At 46.3% G+C, this 24,267-nt stretch overlaps 1 long non-coding RNA gene across 2 annotated transcripts; it reads right to left on the bottom strand.

The window, feature by feature from the left end:
• Positions 1 to 18,754: 18,754 nt before the first annotated feature.
• Positions 18,755 to 21,449, bottom strand: LOC127307081 (uncharacterized). Of its 2 annotated transcripts, XR_007855125.2 has the most exons (4): positions 21,163 to 21,449; positions 20,797 to 20,996; positions 20,017 to 20,134; positions 18,755 to 19,432 (listed from the first exon to the last, which is right to left on the bottom strand). It is a non-coding gene; the product is annotated as an uncharacterized lncRNA (long non-coding RNA). The 2 variants fall into 2 exon arrangements; XR_007855124.2 differs by having other exon boundaries at positions 20,797 to 21,445.
• Between the last annotated feature and the right edge of the window lie 2,818 nt (positions 21,450 to 24,267).

The raw sequence follows: 24,267 nt of genomic DNA, 5'->3' as shown, positions 1-24,267 counted from the left end.
TGCGAGGCCTTCCTCGGCATTGAGCCTCACTGGGGTCTTTGGAGGAAGATCTTTTACGTGAAGCATCACAACGATAGCAATGGCCCCCCCGTCGTCGGTGGCGTTGGCTTCGTCGTCAGGAAGGAGGTCGACTACTTCGACTACCCAATGAAGGAATCCGTCCAGGGCTGGCGCAACAAGTGGTTCTACCTGCGAGATCCCACCGTTCCTGGGCGACGTTCAAATCTCCCTTCCTTTGATGACGTCTTGGTGGCTCAGAAGAAGAAGTCTTGGCAAAACGCCCTTTCTCCCGAAGAAAAGGCGACAGCCGACGAACTGTTTGAGCAGATAGTCGCTTTGAAGAATACAGGAGGCCTGACGATGTGCGGCACTGAAGTAGTTTCAGTGTTCCTACAACGTCGAGTGCATCCGCTAATGTCTCGCCCTCACCAGTTATGGCTTTATACTGGCAAAGGCGACAAGTCAAGGATCAACTCTGCCAACCTATCGGCAGATGAGCTTCGGGATGAGGTTCGTCGCCTGACATGCCTCAGTGCGAAGGACACCATCGTCTTGACATCGGCTCGTCCTCCCTACGATTTCGACCACCTCCCGTCTGAGGTAATCTTACCGCTCCTCGTTTGCTTTCACCTCTTGTTGCTGCGTCACGCTTTACAAACTTCTTTACTCTTTTTGATAGGCCCCCGTCGTCGTTCGATGCTATCCTCCTACACCAGAAAGTGGTGTGGAACCGGAGGACAATGACGATGATTCTGAAGGAACTGAAGACGCCCAACAGGTCCTCGAAGACAGCGATGTTCAAGAGGGCGACACTGCCGAGGATGCCGCTTTTACCAGGAGCAAGAGCCGCTTGCAGATAGACGATGATTTCATCACGACGGCTGAATCTAGTCCCAGCGACCAAGATAATGATGCCGTTGGAACTCCTCCGCCTTCTCCTGTTGACAAGGGGCCATCAAGCTTTTTCGCTGCCGAGGATGACTTGGAACTATGAGCACCTTCACTCCTTTATGATTGGATTTTCGTTTCTTCTTTGTATGCTAATCATTTTATTTCCTGAAGTAGCTCTGACGACGACCTCGTCCCTCTCGCAAAGAGGGCTAAGTTAACTGCCGAAAGAACATCATTGGCCAAAGAGCCTATGCCTTCCTCTGCCAAGCAAACGCCTCCTACCAGGACGGCCGTGGAGAAGATTCCGGTGTCGAAGGTTATTCCTTCTGGCGATGCCCCTACATCGTCGGCTTCTCGTGATCACGTAAGTTTTCATGTTGCCTTGTTTTGCTGAATTTCTCTTTTTATCGACTGAGTCTCCCTTCTTCCTTGCTGCAGCCGATTTATGCCACAGTCGACGCTATGGTAGATTTTGCCGAGCAGTTTACTCGACTGGAGGCTGAAAACACCCAGCTTCGGAAGAGCGTCATGTCCTCGGCTGATCAGGTGTTAGAAGCCAACAGGCTTGCCACCGATGCCAAGAACGAAAACATCTCGCTGAAGAGGGAGCTGTCGAAGCTGAAGCAGCAAATGAAGGATGAACAGGAAGCCAGGCGAGCTGCAGCGATCGCAGTCGATAAGAAGGAAGGCATCCTCCGCGAGTCCATCAAAGGCTTATTGGGTGAGTTCTTTGACACGTAACTTCTTTTTTGGTATTTTTTACTGGCTGCTGACCTGTCTTTCCTTCAGAGGCCGCCAACATAACCGTCACCCGACGAGATCAGCTTCGGGAGGACTCCACATCCGATGCCTTGTCGCTCACCGCCGAGTCAAACGTCCAAGTCCTTGGCCTTCTGCAAAAGACCAAGGGAGCTCTGTCGAGGTTGTACTCGATGATCTTTCCGAAGGTGAAGTAGGACAAGACCCTTGGCGAGATGGCGGATGCTTTCCTTGTCGACTCTTCAGAGCCAGTGGAGGTATTGAAACGTCGTTCCCGATTATTCGGGGCGGTTCTTACTTTCCAGCTGCTAATGGGTCATGGGCTGGGGTCTGACTTGGAGAAGTTGTCTAAGGCATTTCCTGTGGATGATGACAAGCACCTAGTCGACCTTGAACCTTTTAAAAGATCGGCAGTGACTTGTGCCAATCAACTGCTGAAGTTGGTAGACGAATCACAAGCCAAGCCCACTCCTGAAGCTGCCCCTGGCTCGTCGTCAGCGCCTCCTTGATTTTGTTTCTTCGCTTAGTTGTAAACAAAGCCATTCGTGGCTTGACTTAGTCCTATTTATTTCGGCTCTATTGCCAATTTCAAACAACCTTTTGGATGTAATATAACTGCCGATGCTCCCGATGGGAGTTTTATGTTAACGTCTTTCTGAATCGAAGATTGTGCTGCAGATTCCTTCATCCTCTTCTCGTGCCGAACTTTTCTGGAATCCTTCGGCTAACGACGAATCTGACCTTGTTCGCCGCTTACGTGATCAAGTATCCCATTTAAATAAGGACATTGCTTCTATTCGGGCTATGGCAGCGTTGGTGAAGAAAAAAGGAGAAATAGCGACTGCTATCGAGCAGTATGCTATTGATGGTCTTCAAGTTGCCACCGAAAGTTTGGGCTGTGAGTATTTTTCATATCTCCTGCTTCCTGGCGTAGCTCGGATGCTCTTTTTAACTGATATTCGTTCCTTTCCAGTTGTGTCTTCAGACAAATCCGAGGAAGACAGGAAAATCCACGAGAAGGTCGAGGCAATGACTGATACTGCTCATCCGAAACACGATCTGTGGCTACATCGTCCGAAGGCCGTGATCATGGCGAAGTTTGAGCATCGGGTGGAAAAGGCGCATTACTACTTCGACAAGTTCCATGCCCATCTCATGATGGTCTGGAATACTTTGTTTCCCCTGGATCAAGCTCCCGAAACCTTGTCTGCTCTGTTCACACGATTCAAGTCGCCAAAAAGAATTCGGCAGTTGGTGCGGAAAGAGCTTCTAGCCGGTGCTGAACTTGCCTTTGCTTCGGTATTGGCGTGTCACCCATCCTTAGATTTAAGGGCCGTAGCGAACACTGATAAGAGTTTGGGCCAATATTATGATATTGCTAGAGGCCCCGCATATACCATTATCTCTCGAATGGAGTCTTGTCTTGAAAAGGAAACGAGGGGTCAAGGGAGCCAGGGAGCCTAGCCCTGAATGTAACATCCTTGTACCTGCATGAAATTGTTTTTGTATAAGTTTACTGCGTGCGTTACACGCTATACCAGTTTGATAATTTATTGTCGAGGGCGGCTGAGTGATCAGTTCAACCTGCTCTCTCGATGACTTCGTTGAATTTTTGCAATGTTATTGCGAAGCCGATACGTAAGTTTTTGTAAGAGCGAGACCCATCGACTTAATCGAGGGAATTAGACGCTTGGCTTCGTCACACGGTGCACCGGTTTGAGCCTCATTTTGTGATAATGTAACCATCGACTGCAGCATTCGAAGCTTTTTCGAGGCCTGGATTGATTGTTTCGGTTCATCATTAATCTTAGCTCTCGTTGAGAGTATTTAATCAATGGCGCTGTGTAAGCGTGTTCTTCAGGCCAACGCTCCCGATGGGAGTAAGAGCCGATAGTTTAGGGCCCCAAACGATATGGTCGGGTGATGAGGCCTGAATTAAGAAAAAAGGTAGAAAACCTGATTAGACTTTATTCATAATGCAAAAGTAACCTTAGAGGCTATTGGATGAGTAAAAACAATTGCTTCCTATGTGTAGAACCATCGCAGCTGTGCGATGTTCCATGGATTGCCAACGTCTTTTCCCGAAGCTGGATTTTTGAGCCGGTATGCTCCTCCTGGTATCACTTCAGTGACGATGTATGGTCCTTCCCATGGGGATTCAAGTTTCAGGGGTCTTTCTTGCTTCAGCCGAAGCACCATATCTCCAACATTGAAGCTTCGGCTGCGTATTCGTCGGCTGTGATAGTTCCTCAACGCCTGTTGGTACACCGCCGTTCACGCTAAGGCAATGTCTCGTGCTTCGTCGAGAAGGTCCACAGCGTCCTGCAGCGCGATGTTTGAAGAGGATTCTGTGTATGCTGTCACCCGAGGAGCTTCGAACCGAACGTCGGCTGGTAGGACTGCTTCGGCTCCGTGCACCAAGAAAAACGGGGTGTACTGAGTTGACCTGTTAGGTGTAGTGCGCAAGCTCCATAGCACAGATGGTAGCTCCTCTTCCCAGGCTCCAGCCGCGCCTGTAAGGCGTTTCTTGAGGCCATCCCCTATTAAACCGTTGATCCTTTCTACCTGCCCATTGGTCTGAGGGTGCTAACTGATGCAAACTTCAGTTTGATTCCTCTATCATCGCAGAACTTCCGAAATTCTTTGGAATCGGAGTTAGATCCGTTGTCCGTGACGATGCTCTGGGGCATACCGAACCGACAAGTTATTCCTCTGAAAAACTGAACGGCTGTTTCGGCCTTTTGGTTTCGAACGGGCACTGCCTCGATCCACTTGGTGAACTTGTCGACTGCGACCAGTAAATACATGTGCCCCCCAGGCGACGACCTCGGCAGTGGTCCAACTTGGTCGAGTCCCCACTGAGCAAAGGGCTAGGCTAGAGGTATTGTCATTAGATCTGTTGCAGGGGAGTGCGGTTTTGTGGAAAAGCGCTGGCAGGGGTCACATTTCATGACTAGGTCTCGAGCATCCGACGCTGCTGTTGGCCAGTAAAATCCTGCCCTGAAGGCTTTTGCTACGAGGGCCCTGCTTCCTGCATGGTGTCCGCATGTTCCTTCGTGTATCTCGCGTAGTAGTGCTTTTCCATCGTCAATGGCGATACACCTTTGGAGGACACCCGAGATGCTGCGCTTGTAAAGCTCGCCATTTATCACGGTGAAGGCCTTTGACCGCCTGACGATCCGCCTTGCTTCCACAGAATCCTCTGGCAGCTCTTGCTTCGTTAGGTATGCTAGTAAAGGTTTGGTCCATAGCGGCTCAAGGAGGAGGACTTGCTCTGCTGATGATGGTGAAGGTTCTTCGGCAGTTTTCTGCTGGCCCGCCGCTGGTTCGGCAGTCGATGGTTTTGGAGGTGCCGAAGCTTTCTCCTTTATCGATCGCTGGGTAATGACTTCGTAAAAAACTCCGTCTGGAATGAGGGAGCACGTGGACCCTATATTTGCCAGAGTATCGGCTTCTTCGTTGCTGGCTCTGCCGATATGTTTGAGCTCGCATCCTTCAAACTTGGCTTCCATATTTTGGTACAACTATCGATAGGCGATCATGTTGTCGCTGACCGCGTCGCACAAGTTCATTGACTGCTGCACCACTAAGTTTGAATCTCCATAGATTTCTAGGCGAGTTTCCCCGCATGCTTTCGCCATCCTCATTCCGTGCAGCAACGCTTCACACTCTGCTTCATTGTTCGTCGGCAGAGGGAAGTCCATACGTAGTATGTATTTCATCTTATCTCCCTGCGGTGATATCAATATCACTCCTGCTCCCGCGCCTGTGCTCCGCTTTGACCCGTCGAAGTACATTTTCCATGATCCCGACATGTCGGGTGCTGCTGGCGTCTGCGACTGGATCCAATCTGCCACAAAATCTGGGAGGATTTGGGACTTTATTGCCGTTCGGTTAACGTAAGTTATGTCGTGCGGCGCTGTCTCGATGGCCCATTGGGACACCCGACCTGTGGATTCTGGGTTGGTCATTATGTTCTTCAACGGTGCTTCACTTACGACAACGATCGGGTGCTCCGTGAAATAATGACGCAGCTTACGAGCCGACTTCCAAACCGCATATGCCAGCTTCTGGTGATGAGGATATCTCTGTTTTGCGGGTGTGAGTACTTCACTGAGGTAGTAGACGGGCCTTTGAACACCGTGGACATGTCCTGCCTCTTCCCGTTCCACAACCAAAACACTGCTAAAGACTTGTGCTGTTGCGGCTATGTACATAAGCAGTTTTTCCCTTTCGCGCGGGGTGACGAGGACCGGGGACGTCGACAGGATTTTCTTCAGGTTGTCGAAGGACTCTTGCGCTTCTTTGGTCCACTCGAACTTTTCTGACTTTTTCATCAGGTTATAGAAAGGCAAAGCTTTTTCTCCCAGCTTGGCGATAAACCTGCTGAGCGCTGCCAGTCGTCCTGCCAACTGCTGCACTTGGTGCAGATTCTTTGGCGGCTCCATGTCGAGAATAGCTTTGATCTTCAAAGGATTAGCTTCAATCCCCCTGGCCGAAATGAAGTACCCAAGCACTTGTCCCCCTGGCACTCCGAAGAAACATTTTTTGGGGTTCAGCTTAATTTTGTACTTGTCCAAGTTGTCGAAGGTTTCCCGTAAGTCGTCGATGAGGGTGGCGGCATGCTTCGTTTTCACCACAATGTCGTCGATGTAAACCTCGATGTTCCTCCCAATTTGCTCCCCAAGGCAAGCCTGCATGCAACGTTGATACGTTGCTCCCGCGTTTTTCAACCCGAACGTCATGACGTTGTAACAGAAAACGCCGTGCGGGGTGATGAACGCGGTTAGCTCCTGGTCTTCTTTCTTCAGTTTGATCTGATTATACCCAGAGTATGCGTCAAGGAAGGAGAGGCGATCGCATCCAGCTCTAGAATCGACTATCTGGTCAATGCGAGGCAGTGGGAAGTGGTCCTTTGGGCAGTGCTTATTAAGGCTGGTGTAGTCGATGCACATGCGTAGAGCGGTGGTGTCCTTCTTAGGTACCATGACGGGGTTAGCTACCCACTTGGCGTCCTTGAGCTCCCGAATGAATCCTGCTTTACAGAGCCGACTGATTTCTTCGCCAATTGCTCTTCTCTTTGGTTTGGAAAAACGACGCATTGACTGCTGCACTGGTTTGGCTGTCAGATCAACATTAAGGGCGTGCTCAGCGAGTTCCCTGGGGATACCTGGCATGTCGGATGGCTCCCATGCAAATATCTCCCAGCGCTCACGGAGGAACTCGATGAGCGCGCCTTCCTATGCGCCAGTAAGGTCAGCCGACGTGTTGACCGTTTTCTTCGGGTCCGTCGGGTGCACCTGTAGCTTCTTGACTTCCTTTGCAGCGTCAAACTCTTCGGATCTCTCGTTTCGATTGTCGGCTGGTGGTTGCGTGTGATCTGTAACGGTGTCGATTGTGTTGAGCTCTTCCCTGACTCCGAATTTCAAGGCTATCTTCTGGAACTCCCGGTCGCAGTTGTCCGATCGAGCAAAGCTTCCATGGACAGTTATTGGGGTCCCGTTGTTGCCTGGCATCTTCAGCTTCAAGTATGCATAGTGGGGTACGGCCATAAATTTGGCGAACGCGGGCCTACCAAGGATGGCGTGATACTGTGACTCCCAGTCGACTACTTCGAACTCGATCTTCTCTTTCCTGAAGTTGCTAGGCGTCCCGAAAACCATGTCCAATGATGTTTTTCCAAGAGAATAAGCGGGTCGAGTTGGTATAATGCCGTGAAATCCTGTATCGGATTCTCTTAACATATCGACTGTTAAACCCATTGCTCTCATGGTGCTGGCGAACAATAAGTTCAGGCCGCTTCCTCCATCCATGAATACTTTGCTCATATTGTATCCTCCGATCTGTGCTTCGAGTACAAGGGATGCATGGCCAGGCCTCGGAATGGCTTTCGGATGATCCGCCCCGCTGAAGGAAATACTCTGATCTGACCAGTCGATGAAGTCGGGTATGTCGACCATGGCGACCTCCGCGTACTTTACTTCTCGGGAGAATTTCTTGATCTCTCTCTTCGAAAAGCTGGTTTTGTGGATCATATTAACTTGCCCGCATGGTTCCGGGAACACATCTGCGGTACGCCCATCCCGAAGCTCGTCTTCTCCTGCTGGTACGTACGGCTCCGGTGCATAACTGTAAGATCTTGCCCTTCTCTCCATTGCATGAACTCTTGATATGGCCTCGGCTCTGAGATCATCGCAGAACTGCCGAATCTCCAGAAAATGTCGACAGTTCCTTAACAGGTGGCTAGACTTCTCTCGACCGTCCTTCGGATCAATATAAGAATGGAGGTAACATGGTGCCTCGAGCTGCTCTGTAGCAGATAGATACGGCGAACGGGTGCGTCCCTTGATTGATAATGTATCGTGGTATCCTTGCTCGACCTGCCGAAGGTGAGGTACTGTTCGTCTTTCCTCCCCATGGTTCGAGTCCCTCCGTCTTTTCCTTCGCCCTGCTGCGACGTCGAGACCTCCTTGGTGATTTTCTTGTATGCTCCTAGATGGAATCCTTAGGGTTGCCACTGGAGGGATGCTTTCTGGGGCTGCGGCCTTTAGACCGGATACGCTGGCCCCGGGGAGGCAAAGGATGAAGTGAACACCACCGAAAGTAGCATCCATATCGCCAGTCGATCCTGCAGGGATCAAGTGAGGCACTTCGCGGTGCGGCACGAATTCGAAAGATCCGCAACGGATTGGATCCCTTGGTTCCGCTGGCGTTGGCGACTCGAGCACGAACGCTGTGGACGTGACTAGTATTGCCAATGAATTGCCTGGTGCTGACAGGCTTCCCACAGACGGCGCCAATTGTCGAGGGTACTCCTCGGCAATTCCCTCCGTTTGGGGCTTAGGGTTAACGGAATCCTGCAAGCTGACACGAGACATCGGTTCACAGACAAGCGGGGAGAGCGATTTACCCAGGTTCGGGGCCCTCGATGAGGTAAAACCCTTACGTCCTGCCTGTCTGTTCTTGATTATGATGATAATGGGTTACAATGGGGTGCCGAATAGTTCGGCTGAGATCTCGTCGAGAGGCTAAGTGCTATGGTGACCTAGCTCTGGACTTTCTGGTGGCTAGTATTGCTACGATTGGTTCTGTCCCTCGGCAGCCCCTCTCCTGGCCTTTATATAGGAGGCCAGGTCTCAAGAGGTCTAACTGAGTACGACTAGGTTTACAGTAGTTTTAGATCTAATCTTTCCTTGTTCGGCTGCCTCCTTGTCTTGCCCGTCAAGGATTCCTCTGGCGCACCGTCCAGGTGGCCCATCTTGCCTCCAGGTGTCTTCATGGGCCTCCAATTAGTCAATACAGGATAGGGCAATGTCGTTTACCCGAAGGGTAATGCCCACGTCAGACCCCGGACATCTTCAGTCTGCAACTCTCCATCTACGAGCAGCAATTCCTTGGGGTGCATCTTCAGCTCGTTCATGTACGGGTTGACGACGTCCTCAAAGAAGCTGTCCTTCGGAGTTCCCGATGAAGACATGGTGGCTCTAGATCAAGCGGATCCTGGCAGAAAACAGCTCGAAACAAAACACGACGAGAAAACGATATGCGGACCTCCAGGGGTCCGGGGGATTATATAGCAGAAATTTTTACGAAGAAAGGAAAGTACCAGATCGAACTAGAGTCGGAGAGGGACAACGAGGGGCCATCCTCATAGGGCGGCGCGGCCAGGCTGGGGCCCGCGCCGGCCTATGGGGGCACGCCCTCGTGCGTCTCCTCCACTCCGTTTCGATCTCGTAATTTTTCATATTTTCCAAAAACCGCAAAAACATTGTTCAGAAAGTTAAACGTGGACTTTTTATTACTAGTACTGTTACCTATTCAAAGTCGAACTCTGCAGAACTGTCAAATTGGCCTTTGATGAAAGCTTCCGGAGTCACCACTCGAATAACATCAACATCTTGATTATAAGAATCTCCAGAGATATAATGCTTGAGTCTTTGTCCATTCACCACTTGTGTGGCATCGCCTTGCAGAGAACTAATTTTAATTTCTCCTGAACGATACACCTCCACAATGACATATGGTCCTTCCCATTTTGAGAGTAATTTCCCTGCAAAAAATCTGAGACGAGACCGATACAATAGGACTTTATCCCCAACATTAAATTCTCTTTTAATAATTCTTCTATCATGCCATTTCTTAACTTTCTCCTTGAAAATTTTAGCATTTTCATAAGCTTCACTTCTCCATTCATCTAAAGAACTCAATTGTAGCAATCTCTTCTTACTGGCAAGTTTAGGATCTTTATTTAGTTCTCTTACAGCCCAATAAGCTTTGTGCTCTAGTTCTAAAGGTAAATGACAAGCTTTCCCATAAACCATTTTATAAGGTGACATCCCCATGGGATTTTTATAAGCAGTTCTATAAGCCCATAGTGCTTCCTTCAATTTACTAGCCCAATTCTTTTTAGATTTATCAACAGTCTTTTGCAAGATAGATATAATCTCTCTATTTGATAGTTCTACTTGCCCACTAGTTTGAGGATGATAAGCGGAAGCAATCCTATGATTAATACCATATTTAGCAAGAGTTTTTCTAAAACCACCATGAATAAAATGAGAACCTCCATCAGTCATAAGATATCTAGGAACTCCAAATCTAGGAAAAATAATATCTAAAAGCATTCTTAAAGAGGTCTCACCATCAACACTTTTTGTGGGTATGGCTTCCACCCATTTAGTAACATAATCAACAACAACAAGTATATGCGTGTTACCTTCTGAAGAAGGGAAAGGACCCATGAAGTCAAATCCCCAACAATCGAATGGTTCAATAACAAGAGTATAATCCATAGGCATTTCATTGCGTCTGGAGATATTACCAACCCTTTGACATTCATCACAAGATAAAATAAATTTCCTTGCATCTTTAAAGAGAGTCGGCCAATAAAAACCCAATTGTAGAACCTTTTGCGCGATTCTATCTCCGGCGTGATGTCCTCCATAAGCACTACCATGAAATTTACTCAATATCTCTTGTTGTTCATATTCGGGAAAACATCTTCGCATAATACCATTCACTCCTTCTTTATATAAGTGTGGGTCATCCCAAAAATAATGCCTCAAGTCATAAAAGAATTTCCTCCTTTGCTGGGCTGAAAAGGTTGGAGGCAAATACTTGGAAACAATAAAGTTAGCATAATCAGCATACCAAGGACTGTCTCGCGAGCTCACCTTTATTACAGCCAATTGTTCATTTGGAAAACTATCATTAACAGGAACGGGATCATAAGCAATATTTTCCAAGCTAGACAAATTATCAGCAACAGGATTATCAGCACCTTTCCTATCTATAATATGCAAATCAAAAATCTTGCAAAAGAAGCACCCATCTAATGAGCCTTGGCTTAGCATCTTTCTTTTGCATAAGGTATCTAAATGCCGCATGATCAGTATGAATTGTAACTTTTGAATCAACAATATAAGGTCTAAACTCGTCACAAGCAAAGACTACAGCTAACAATTCTTTTTCAGTTGTAGCATAATTTCTTTGAGCAGCATCAAGAGTTTTACTAGCATAATGAATAACATTCAATTTTTTATCTATTCGCTGTCCAAGGACAACGCCTACAGCAAAATCACTAGCATCACACATAATTTCAAAAGGTAAATTCCAATCAGGAGGTTCAGCTACAGGAGCAGTTGTTAAGGCTTTCTTTAGAGTTTCAAAAGCTTCCTTACAATCATCATCAAAAACAAAAGGTACATCTTTTTGAAGAAGATTAGTAAGAGGCTTTGAAATCTTAGAAAAGTCTTTAATAAATCTCCTATAAAACCCTGCATGACCAAGAACACTACGAATACCTTTAACATCCCTAGGATAGGGCATCTTCTCAATTGCTTCAACTTTAGCTCTATCAACTTCAATACCTCTCTCGGAAATTTTATGTCCCAATACAATTCCTTCATTAACCATAAAGTGGCATTTCTCCCAATTAAGAACAAGGTTAGTTTCTTCACATCTCTGCAAAACTTCATCAAGGTTTCGCAAGCAATTATCAAAGGAATTCCCATAGACAGAAAAATCATCCATGAATACCTCTACAATCTTCTCACAAAAGCCATGAAAAATAGCAGACATGCATCTTTTAAAAGTAGCAGGAGCATTACATAAACCAAAAGGCATACGCCTATAAGCATAAGTTCCATAGGGACAAGTGAAAGTGGGTTTCTCTTGATCTTTAGTTTTAACAGCAATTTGTGAGAACAGAATAACCATCAAGAAAGCAAAAATGAGTATTTTTAGATAAACTTTCTAACATTTGATCAATAAAAGGTAAAGGGTAATGATCTTTCTTAGTAACTTTATTAACTTTTCAATAATCAATACACATTCTATACCCTACAACTACTCTTTGAGGGATGAGCTCATCATTATCATTAGGCACAACAGTTATTCCTCCTTTCTTAGGAACACAATGCACATGACTAACCCATCTACTATCAGCAATAGGATATATAATACCAGCTTCAAGAAGTTTTAATACCTCATTCCTTACCACATCCTTCATCTTAGGAATTAGACGACGCTGATGTTCAACAACAGGCTTTGCATCATCTTCCATATTAATGGCATGTTGGCAAATAGAGGGAGAAATCCCCTTCAAGTCATCAAGAGTATAGCCAATAGCTCCTCGGTGTTTCTTCAATATTTCCAATAACCTTTCTTCCTCAAACTCTGAAAGCTTAGAACTAATAATAACAGGATATATTTTCTTATCATCAATATGAGCATATTTAAGATTATCATGCAATGGTTTTAAATCAAAAACAGGATCTTCCTTTGGTGGTGGTGTTGTACCTAGATCTTCAACCGGTAAATCATGCTTAAGAATAGGTTGACGAAGGAAAATTTCATCAAGCTCATTCCTTTCTTCCCTAAAGACTTCACTCTCACTGTCCTCCAAATGTTGCTGCAGAGGATTATTAGGAGCAAGAGCAATAGATGCACATTATTCAACTCTAAAATCATTATTAGGCAAATCAGCTTTATAAGGAGTTTTGGCAAATTTAGAGAAATTAAACTCATAAGATTCATCAGCAAATTTAGTCACAATTTTCTCTTTCTTGCAATCTATAACAGCTCCACAAGTATTTAGAAAAGGTCTACCAAAAATGATAGGACAAGACTTACTAGCAGCAGAACCAAGTACCAAAAAGTTAGCAGGATATTTAATCTTACCACATAGAACTTCCACATCTCGAACAATACCAATTGTAGAGATAGTTTCTCTATTAGCTAGCCGAATAACCATATCAATATCTTCAAGTTCACAAGAACCAATTTCATGCATGATCTCCGTGTAAAGCTCATAAGGAATAGCACTAATACTTGCACCAATATCGCATAAACCATAATAACAATGATCACCAATTCTAACAGAGAGCATAGGAGCACTAGTTTTCCTAGACTCATTCGGATGCGAAACAATATTAGAAGCATCTTCACAGAAAATAATATGACCATCTTCCACATTTTCAGTCACAAGATCTTTAACTATTGCAATAGCAGGTTCAACCTTTATTTGCTCTTCAGGTTCTATAGGTTTCTTTGCACTTTTATTAACCGCACTAGTTATAACATAATACTCCTTCATTTTAGTAGGGAAAGGAGTTTTTTCAATATAAGCTTCAGGAAGAATATGATCAACAGTTTCATTACAACACATTTATTTATAGATGAATCAATTTTATCTTTATACGGTTCATGATACTTATCAAAATTCTTCCTAGGCAATTCAAAATGAGAGGCAAAAGCTTTATAAAAATTTGCAACAACTTGAGAATCAAGACCATAAGTAGCACTCATATTACGAAATTTATCAGTATCCATAAAAGTTTCAATGCATTCATAATCATAATTTATACCTGACTCTCTATCTTTGTCGTTCTCCCATCCTTCAGTATTCTCCTGAATCCGATCAAGAAGGTCCCTTTTAAACTCTTCTTTGTTGCGTGTGAATGATCCAGAACAAGAAGTATCCAGCAAGGTTTTATCTTGAAAAGAAAGTCTTGCATAGAAATTGTCAATGATGATATTACCAGGAAGCTCATGAATGGGGCATTTGAGCATTAAAGACTTCAATATCCCCCATGCTTGGGCAATACTCTCTCCATCATGAGGGCGGAAATTATATATGCGGTTCCGGTCTTTGTGAATTTCACTTGGAGGATAGAATTTAGAATAAAATAGAGGCACAATATCCTTCCAATCAAGAGAATCCCCATTCTTCAGCAATTTATACCAATGCGCCGTTTTACCAGACAGCGATATAGAGAATAGTTTCTTCCTAACTTCATCCATAGCAATACCTGCACACTTGAATAACCCGCATAATTCATGTAAGAACAGTAAATGATCTCCAGGATGGACAGTTCCATCCCCTTCATAGCAGTTATCCACAACACGTTCAATAATTTTCATAGGTATTTTGTATGGAACCTCTTCTCACCTGGCGCCTCATTCACTACCTTTGCAGTAGTAGTAGATTTTCCAAATAGAAATTCAAGAGAAGATCTCTCCATAATGAATTATAGCAGCAGGCAGAAATAAAATCAGCACGTAGAGAAAAAGTTTCCCTTACCAATTCCACTTACCAATAGCGCTTCACTCCCCAGCAACGGAGCCAGAAAATAGTCTTGATGACCCACAAGTATAGGGGGTGTATCGTAGTACTTTTGATAAATAAGAGTGTCGAACCCAACGAGGAGCAGAAGGTGTTGACAAACAGTTTCGATGAAGAATTCACTGTAAATGCTCACAGACAAGTATTCAGGGGGTTTTGATGTAGTAGATGAATAAAGTACGAGTAAGTAAAGTGCGAGAGTAACAATTGCAGCGAGTGGCCCAATCCTTTTTAGCACAAAGGACAAGCCGGTTTGTTTACTTATAATGACCAAACGTTCTCGAGGACACACGGGATTTTAGTCTAGTGTTTTCGCTACATATGGCTAATTAATCTTCATTGTTTTGATAAGTGTTGTGTGGGTGAACCTATGCTAATGCACCGCCCTTCCTAGGACTAATACATACTTGTGATTATACCCCTTGCAAGCATCCGCAACTACAAGAAAGTAATTAAGATAAATCTAACCACAGCCTTAAACTCTGAGATCCTGCTATCCCTCCTGCATCGATATACCAACGGGGGTTCAGGTTTCTGTCACTCCGGCAACCCCGCAATTAGCAAACGAGTACAAGATGCATTCCCCTAGGCCCATAAAGGTGAAGTGTCATGTAGTCGACGTTCACATGACACCACTAGAAGAATAACACCACAACTTAAATATCAAACCATTGAATATTACCCAACATAATTCACTACTAACATTTAGACTTCACCCATGTCCTCAAGAACTAAACGAACTACTCACGAGACATCATATGGAACATGATCAGAGGTGATATGATGATGAATAACAATCTAAACATAAACCTTGGTTCAATAGTTTCACTCAATAGCATCAATAACAAGTACTAATCAATACCGGGAGAGTTTCCCCTATCAAACAATCAAGACTCAACCCTAGATGTTACAGCGGTGACGAGGTGCAGCGGTGGAGATGGCGGTGATGATGATGAAGATGATGGTGATGATGATCCCAATGATGTCTAGCTCGATGACGGTGACGATGGCGTCGATTTCCCCCTCCGGGAGAGAATTTCCCTGGCAGATTTCAGCCTGCCGGAGAGCTCTTTTCTCTCTGGTGTTTTCCGCCCCGCAGAGGCGGCTGTGACTCTTCGCGACTATCCTCTGGAGCTTAGGTTTTCGGGACGAAGAAGTACGCGAAGGAGAGGCGGCCAGAGGGGGCTGTGGGCCCCCTCCCCACAAGGCGGCGCGGCCAGGCCTGGGCCCGCGCTGGCCTATGGGGGGCCCATGGCGGCCCTCCTCGGCTCCTCCTTTTGGCTAGCTCCGTCTTCTGGAAAAATAAGAGTTTCAGTGTAATTTCCGTCAATTGTTGATCTTCCAAAATATTGCATTCTGACGGTGTTTTTTCCAGCAGAATCCTGACTCCGGTGCGCGATTCTCCAATAATCATGAAACATGCAAAATAGATGAAATAACATAAGTATCATCTCTAAATATGAAATATATCAATGAATAACATTAAATTATGATATAAAATAGTGATGCAAAATGGACGTATCAACCCTTCAAACTTGGGTATGGAGAACTTGGGCTTACCCAATCCATCTTCTTCCTCAAACCCACGACCTGGACGTCGGTCACCAAGGCCACGAGGACGATTACCACGTGGTGCTTCATCTTCTGCTTCATCTTCTTGTTGCTGTTGTTGAGTGAGATTGCCAATAGCTAATCGCAAATCTTGAAGACTGCGCTGGATATCCGTCATTTGATCTTGCATTGTGGTGACGGTCGCATTAGTAGCATCCAGTTTTTGGGAGATCTCTTGGACCGTCCCCCTAAGCTCATCATCCTGAGTGCGGAATTCACGTCGCATCTCATTACGAAGAGCCTCATACTCCCTCCATGTCATCAAATTCGTAGAGTTCTTGTTCTCCTGGTTAACAATTTTTTGCATCACTAGCAGACATGGTTAGTAGGTTAGTGCACTAAAACAAATATATATGGTGGTACTCTCACAACTCGCTGAAAACTGATAAGAAAAGGAAATCTTACCGCTCCAAAGTTAATTAGTATTTCTTACCACTTGTAGTGACAACTAGTGCACGGATGTAGCGAAGCGAATATCAAGGGTATAAGAACAAATCACACGGCAAAGCAAGATATATGTGGGGTTGTAGGTGGGCTACCTATTTGCACCAATAACAAGCTCTAGCGCTGACCGTAGACAACCAACGATACTCACACAAGGCGATAAATGTGGCAATGCAACTATATGTACGAAAGGTTGCAATGCACTAGAGAGACGCTAGCAAAGCTCAACGAAACAGGCACAAGATTGCTCAACTACAGGTGCAGTTAAAGAAAACTTAGGTCTTCACTTGATTCTACTAGCACTTCACTTTTATTTTTGTATAACACGCACTTATGTAGCTCTTTTTGCTTCTTTTCAATTTTCTGTTTTTTTATGACTCAACTCCTTGATAACATGGCCAAACAGATAATGCAAAACACCAAAACCTAATGAGCAGCCTGTCGAGCGGTAAAACTAGTCTCTTCTGGGAAAGTTCCTAGTCACGTATATCGATGGGCTGTGTCTATGGTTTGGACAAACACACTGTATGCTATGTGGACTCGGAGTAACAAAAACTGAAACTAGATGATAGTAGAGACTCAAACCCTAACAACTAGATGGAAGAGAAAGATACGCAAAAACAACTACGAAAAGCAACTAAAACTCGAAATTAGTGCAATCTAAGGCTATGGCAAACCCTAACCTTAACTTTTTATGGCTTTTTCCGGATAGGAAACACTCACAACTCGGGGTGGATTGTAGATGGCTTACCGAGGAAACGTTGAAATCTGATACCAAGATGATAAGGGGTGGCCCGATCTTCTCAGTAAGCAACGGTGGTGATGATGATCATGGGATGAACACAGCGGAGGAACACGGATGATGAAGTGGATGATAACTTGTATGACGCAACGAGATCTCTCGATTGGTTCCTGTCGCTAATGCAACAGCTCTCAACCTTGCAAGATATTCGCAACTCCACACACTTGCACACGTAGCCGCCGACCACGAAGCGGTAAGTTGCAACCTTCTAATTCCCAATGGAACGACAGATTACACAAGACTTTCAAGATCTACACCAATATCAAGCAATATGATATAGGGGATTCAATAGTTTTGCAGAGCAAACAACTAAGAACTAGGGTTTATCTTAAACGTGGTCTCAAGCAACTTTGGGGGCGTCCTGGGCACTTATATAGGCGTCCGGGACGACCTCAGGTCGAAAAAGTACGAAAATAACCGACCCAGAATAGATCTGGTCGAGACAGACTCGGACTCGGCCGGTCTGGGGGCCGGTCAACCGGGCCTGGGACCGGCCAGTTCGGTTTGGACTGGGCCAGGGACCGGGTGGTGACCGGGTGCGGGGACTTCGGCTCAGTACCCCGCCCGGTTGGCATCAGCGGGCCGCCCGGTTGGCGCCGGGGTGCGTCCGACGTGCCGCCCGGTCGGACCGGGCCAGAGACCGGGCGCGCCGGCGTGGTGGCCGGTCTGACCGGGTACTGGGCCGGCCGGACTTTGTCTTCCCTTCTCGCGCATGCCTCCCGCTCCTCCCTCGCGTGTCCATGGGGTATCTTCATGTCCAGCTCCATGTACAGCTTCACGTCCTTCTTCACGTCCAGCTGCTCCTCTCCTCCTCGTGCGATGCTTGCCTCATCTTCATACCTGATGATACACAAGTAACAGGACTTACGCAGTATAAAGTTCTCATCAATCAAAGTATCGTTTAGGAACAAGTTCACTTGTTGTTTAAGTAGTTTTGCACGAGCCCTTGTAATAGGTCCAATCCAAACTTCATTGGATTTAAGCTTCACAGCAGCTTCATCTTTATTTGGTAATGACGGGGGTACTAGTGTGGTAGGGATGTCCTCATCAATCCAAATTTCTTCACGTCCCGCTTCCAAGTGCTTTGCGCGCATGCTATTAATAATATTATCATATCAATCTTATTAACATGTGGTCACGATGTCACACTTCTTCGGACGAATGCGCTGTTTAGATTTTAATTAAACGAAGACTAAAATTTCCAGATGCTTCGGACGAAAGCGCTGTTTTTTAATAGTGATGTTACCCGTAGTGTAGCGGAAATGCACTTTGGCTCCCGGGACTATATACTCCCGTGTCCTAGACCAACCAGTCCCCGCCAGATGTAAGTCCATGTGCGTACATTGTCATGTATTAATCTCAGTATTCCCATTATTGAATAGTGTTCTATGGCCCACTAGCCACAACATTGAGTACGATCTAGTGGTGTCCCTATTGCCGGTACAGATGGTTGGACAATGACCTGGACCAACTTCACCAGTTTAGACCCCGTGTGTTCTTGTCCCAATTACGAACTGTCTTGGCACTGGTACCACGCGTCAAGTAATACAGCCCAGCAGCCCCAATGCCAGTAAACGATACTCCTTACGGATGGAATTCTCGAAACCACGACACAGGTATGGTTTTGCAAAAAAAAAAAAAAAAAAAAACTCCTTCACACATTCAAAACCGTTCAAATTAGGTCTACAAATTCAAAAATCAAACTTGATCTTCTCCATCCTCCTCGGTCCTCACCGTCCGCCGCTCTGCCGCTCCCCCTAGTTCGCCTGCACTCCGCTAGCTGTCTAAGAGCTCCTGCGGGGTCGCCCCACCTGAACCTACTCGTTGCCAGGGGTATCCCGCAGGGTTCGCCCTGCTCTGCGTGGAACTCCCTCCTACTTCCGCGTTACCACTGCGCTCTGCCGACGCACGGGTTGAGCAATGTTGTGTTGCTCCTACCCTGGCCTCGTCGCCACATTCCAGTTTCCGTTCTCGGCGGGAGCTCTTCCTCTGCCACCTCTTCCTCATGGACCACACTGCCGGAGGAAGCGAGCCTCTGCCGCCTCTTCCTCGTCGACCATGCCACAGGAGCACCCAAGCTCCTCCGTTGTCCGAGCCTAGGCACTGCCCTCCACCTTTCCTTCGTATGCTTTGGCCGCCGACGCCACGGAAAATTTTGGCAAACTCCGAGCACCGCTACACCTCCTTGACCTCTCCTTCAAGCCCAAGGTGAGCAGGCGCACATCCCCAACCACTTCTCCATCTCCCCATATTCGTATCGCCATCGATTTATGGTCACCGTCGCCAACAGCCGTGACAACCTAAAGTTCAGAGAAACACTGAGACAAATGCTGAACCCAATCATATCAGAATTATGAATCAGATTCTTCCAGCACCTAAGAAAATAATTATATGGCCATCCTTACAATCAGTGGACAATTGTGGAGTAACTAAACTTTGATTGACCAAACTGGAAAATAAGAGTGGGATGCTCACAAACAAGTCAGACCTATGCTCTCATGTGCATGTAGATCACACAAGATGCTGGAGATTTGAGAATAACACTGATGTGACTAGGCAGCTAGCAAGTACTGGGACATATAGGTGTTGTAACATTAGAAGGACGTATTGATAATAAGCAACTTATGTGAGAATCAGCGTACACAAACAGGAAATATTTACACTGGTGATAGGATAAGCCGCCAAGTATACGGAAAGTGAAGAATTCCTCAGAGTGACTTTTTGCTCTAATGTAAATCATAATTGTGTAAACATTTGGAAATTGTGTAATCAAGTATTGTTATGGCACTGAATGACTAAATACCAGAAGAACTTTTAGGTGTAGAGATAATTTACCATAAGTTGATTATGGCAAATTACAACGATGTCACAATATGTTTCTTACCTTCATTCCTTCTCCACTCCATGAACGGCAATGTTTGTTGATGAGCTCAGAACCTTGCCCACAGACCATTCCCCATCAAACTGTTGCATGTGTATTCGACCATTGAAGAAATCCAATACTTAACAGACAAATTCAGGAAGATAGAATATAGTCAGATTCTGGAGAACAGAAGATTATGGAGTGTTGTACAATAAGACATACCGTGTAAATATTCTCTAGCAGTTTCATGTACGATTTTAGTTATGGCAAATTAATTAACAAAGGGAAGGAGGACAATAATTCATTAAAAAAAATCACTTGCAGTGACCACAAACTAGGATTTTTTTTTCCACCAACTAGCCAAGACTTCAAATTCATACACTCATGTTTGTGTGAATCAGTCCTAGTTCACACTGATTTTTTCTATAACCAGTTTAAGCAATAACTGAACATTTTTATATTTATTCAGTCCTTCATTATTCGACAGATTCCTGCCTATCAGACAGTCCAATCCTTCCACGGGCCATATTTGAACTACAAAGCATGATCCCTTTTTTTCAGTAACTAGACAGGATTGCATCATTTTATAAACAATTTTTTTCAGTAACCAGTTTTTACTAACTTGCTGGGCTGCAACATTTTGTTTTACTGTTTTCCATGTGTTTGCTTGCTAATATCGAACTAACAAATTCTGCAACCAGATTACTGAACTAATGTATTTTAATCCACTCGCTAGAAGATACAGTTTCGCCACTGTCACAATGCAAATATGTACCGCCTCTTTTGGGCAGAAATATTTACCCCAGTCCGTCGACGTTTGATTCATATTTATAGTGCAATGGGCGGAATCAGCCTGCCCGCCATCTTCTCCCTTGCCGGCACCTGCTACTGCTTCAACGATGCCCACCATAGATGGATGGGAGATTTGACTATAACCCGTGCAGTTGGCCTGCCTTTGATCATATGTTCACCCACTTCAATTTTTTGTTGATGATGTCCCCCTCAGAGATGGTTAAGAGATTTGTCAACATGTAATCAACGAATAAACAATAGCGAAAGACAAACTGCCCCATGCTCATCTCATCAAATTATCACCTAGGATTCCACGATTCAGAACGGAAACAAGCAAAATTCTCGAAAATCATGAAGGGGGAGAGCTTGCCTTACCCTGTGGAAACAAAGGAGGACGACACATCTGGGGAAGACTCAGCGGCAGCGGCTAGGTGCGGCGGACGGGAGCGCATGTGGGAACCGCGGCGGACGGGAGAATCACGCCTAGATTGGGGCGACGCGACGCTGCGGCTGCCGGCGTGGAGACAGACCGGAGAGGCCAGGAGCGATGCGTCGGACGGTCTAGGCACACCGACCGGCGGCAGCCGCCAGCCGAATCGCCGTAATCCTGAACATGGGGAACAGCCGACGAGCATACACAGGTCTAGCCTGAACTCCCTAGACTACTGTGGCGCCGTCCTGCCTGGCTATACCAATCTCGTTTTCCGTACCATGGTCCAAGTACCCCACCCGACATGTTCCGCGGGTCCAGCTCGTCAGCTCGACACGTCCGTCAATATCAGGCGAAGTGGCGAACTCGTCGTCGCCCACTAGTTAGTATGCCGTGGGCCAGGGGTACGAGCGTACACAGGTCTAGCAACGTATTCATGTTTTACGGCTGCTTGTATGTCAGACTTTTGTCCCTGTCACATCAATCTCCAAGCACTTCGTAACGGTCCAGATAACAGGATTAGATGCACCCGGGAGCCAAAACTCCATAGGGCATTCTCTCCCCTGTTTTATGCAGTGTCACGTCAACGTTTGCAGACCCACACGCGCGCAGAGAAGGAAGGCCCGCGGAGCAGGAGGGGGTAAACTTCACCCCTGCGGTGTAGCATGATGCGCCTTTTGACAGACACGTAAACTTAACAGCGATCATCTCGCTCATCCCTTTGCCGTAAAAGCCCATGCTACTTTTATGGCAGAAAGCGAGCACTACGGCCTCGAACACGAGCATGAAAAAGGGCATTCAGAAAAGAAAAAAAGAACGTAGACTAGCTTGAAGTAGTCTAGCTACCGATTAACCTAAACGCTTAAGCCATGATGATTCTCGGAGGCGCTATCATGGCGTAAATTGCACACACGCGCGCACGCCTCGGTTGCTGCACTATCCGCTTTGCTTGTTTTGCATGGATCCCTTCTTCTCTCGTAACAGCAGCAGCAGCGCAAGATATCTATCTAGGCAGGTTCCCTTTGGCGATTGCGTCGCAGGATGGCGATCGATATGGCCATAACCTGTAAAGTACCCCTCGATTCGGTGATGGTCGAAAGGTTTAAACAGATGGATGGATGGATGATGGGTCGCCACCCATTCCGGTGTGGGGTTTTAGCCATCCGTACAGTGCATATATCTGCATGCCTCGTGCAGCGGCGCCATGCGGCCATGCGTGCGACCAAGTTCAACAGTATAGCCGGTTGTTGGCTATAAGCAAATTGTCAAGTCATTTATAGTTAGCTTGTAGATAATATGTACAATAGTTGGCTATAACAATGTAAGTACTTTGCTCACCTTTCACTCTCACAAATTACCTAGAATCACGTGCTAGAGGTGGCTCTTGCATAAAAGCCACTTAGCTTCTGTCCTCTTCTCGCTCCTCCAACTAGACAAAAAAATATTATTTTATTTCTTATAACCAGATGAGTAAGCTTTATTGTACATGCTCTCAGGGGAATCTCACGGTCGGCCGCCGCTACAAGCTGACTTTTACATCGCCGCCCGGAAATAGTGGCAGACCCACCTTCTTGTGCCTGGAGCTTCAAGAATGAGGAGATGTGCCGCTTCTCCTGGCCTCGTCCGTCTGATGAGGAGGTCGAGATCATGGCCACAAAGATGGCCCGCGTATAGGCGAGGTACCAGGTGGCCGTCTTTGAGCACGAATGCAAGGTGGCGTAGAAAGCGCTGGTGGAGGTGGTCGAGGCGGCGGCGCGGCAGGCTGAGCAGGCGCTGCAGCAGGCAGAGCAAGCGGTGGCCAATGAGGCCGCCGTGGCGGTCGTGCGTGTTGAACGCCACGAGGCGGCCATGACGCTCTTGGGGTCTGCGGCTCGCAATGCCGCCACCATCGTCGTCTAAGAGCGACGTCGCCCCGCGGTAGCCTCCAGGGAGGCGCGTCACCAACGTCGGAGGTGGCGGCGCGTGGACCGTGTGATCGTCCCATCAAATCAAAGGAAGAGTTTTCGTAGGCTGTCAGTGGTCGTCGAGGTGGATATGAGGATTTGGTCGCATGGATCGAGCTGGTCGCAGTTGACAAGCTGCTACTAGTACATTACATAGGAAAATGCACTTGGTACCGAGGACAGTGAACGTACAAGTGGTATGAAAGTTACAGGGATGCGTAACATATGCAGACGGGAGCGAGAAGGCACACCACATCAGTGCGGGCATTAAGTTCAACTGTATTTCAATCAACACATAGAACCTTTTCAGCATTATTATCCCGGGCTTGTTCATTCGCATCACCCTCCTCTGTTAGTACTACTGCCAATTCAGTAACTATGGGCATAACCGGCCTCTGTGCATCCTAATGGTCTTCCACCATCTACAAAGCCAACTTAGAGAGAACATATCCAACTCTTGAATCACAATTCAGATCAACGAGCTCGGCATGAAAGATAGCCCGTTTCGTTGTCCAATTGTCTTGCCGATCGATTGCATCAACTATATCTTCCCCATCTTCCATCCAACATACCCTTGCTTCCAATCATCGAATAGTGACAGTGATACTTCTTGCTCCGGGCTCCAAGCTATACTCTTCCCAATTTTTTCCACCCAATTCTTCACCGCCTGCTCTTTCATGCTCTGAATTTCTTGGGGATCAATCTCGGTACAATCGACATTCCATTTAACAATTGTTTCTCTCTAAATCAACCGCATTCTACCATCAACTAACTTGGCCCTTGACGGAAAAAAAATCGACCGTAATTTCGAAGCTGCGCGCAACATCTTCTCCCCTGTTTTTCCAATGGCAGGGCATTGTAAGCTAGCGGAAGCGGACGATGAAATGAAGATGCAGAAGGGAGATGGGATACATGCATTACCGATTAGAAGTAAGGGAAGTTCTCTCTCGCGGCTGCATTCCCCCCGTTCAGTCCACCCGATCTGGGGCTCAATCTACGATTCAAATGGGGCAGTCAGAACAAAGTTAACAGGGACAGGGGCGGGATTAGGGATCAGAATGCCACTCGCCTCGTCCGCCACAGAATACAAGCTCCGCCGTCGCTGAA

This window comes from Lolium perenne, chromosome 6, assembly GCF_019359855.2.
Source record: "Lolium perenne isolate Kyuss_39 chromosome 6, Kyuss_2.0, whole genome shotgun sequence".
Taxonomy (NCBI): Eukaryota; Viridiplantae; Streptophyta; class Magnoliopsida; order Poales; family Poaceae; genus Lolium; species Lolium perenne.
Note: the sequence above shows the minus strand (reverse complement) of the source record. Positions and strands in the feature narration are given on the sequence as shown.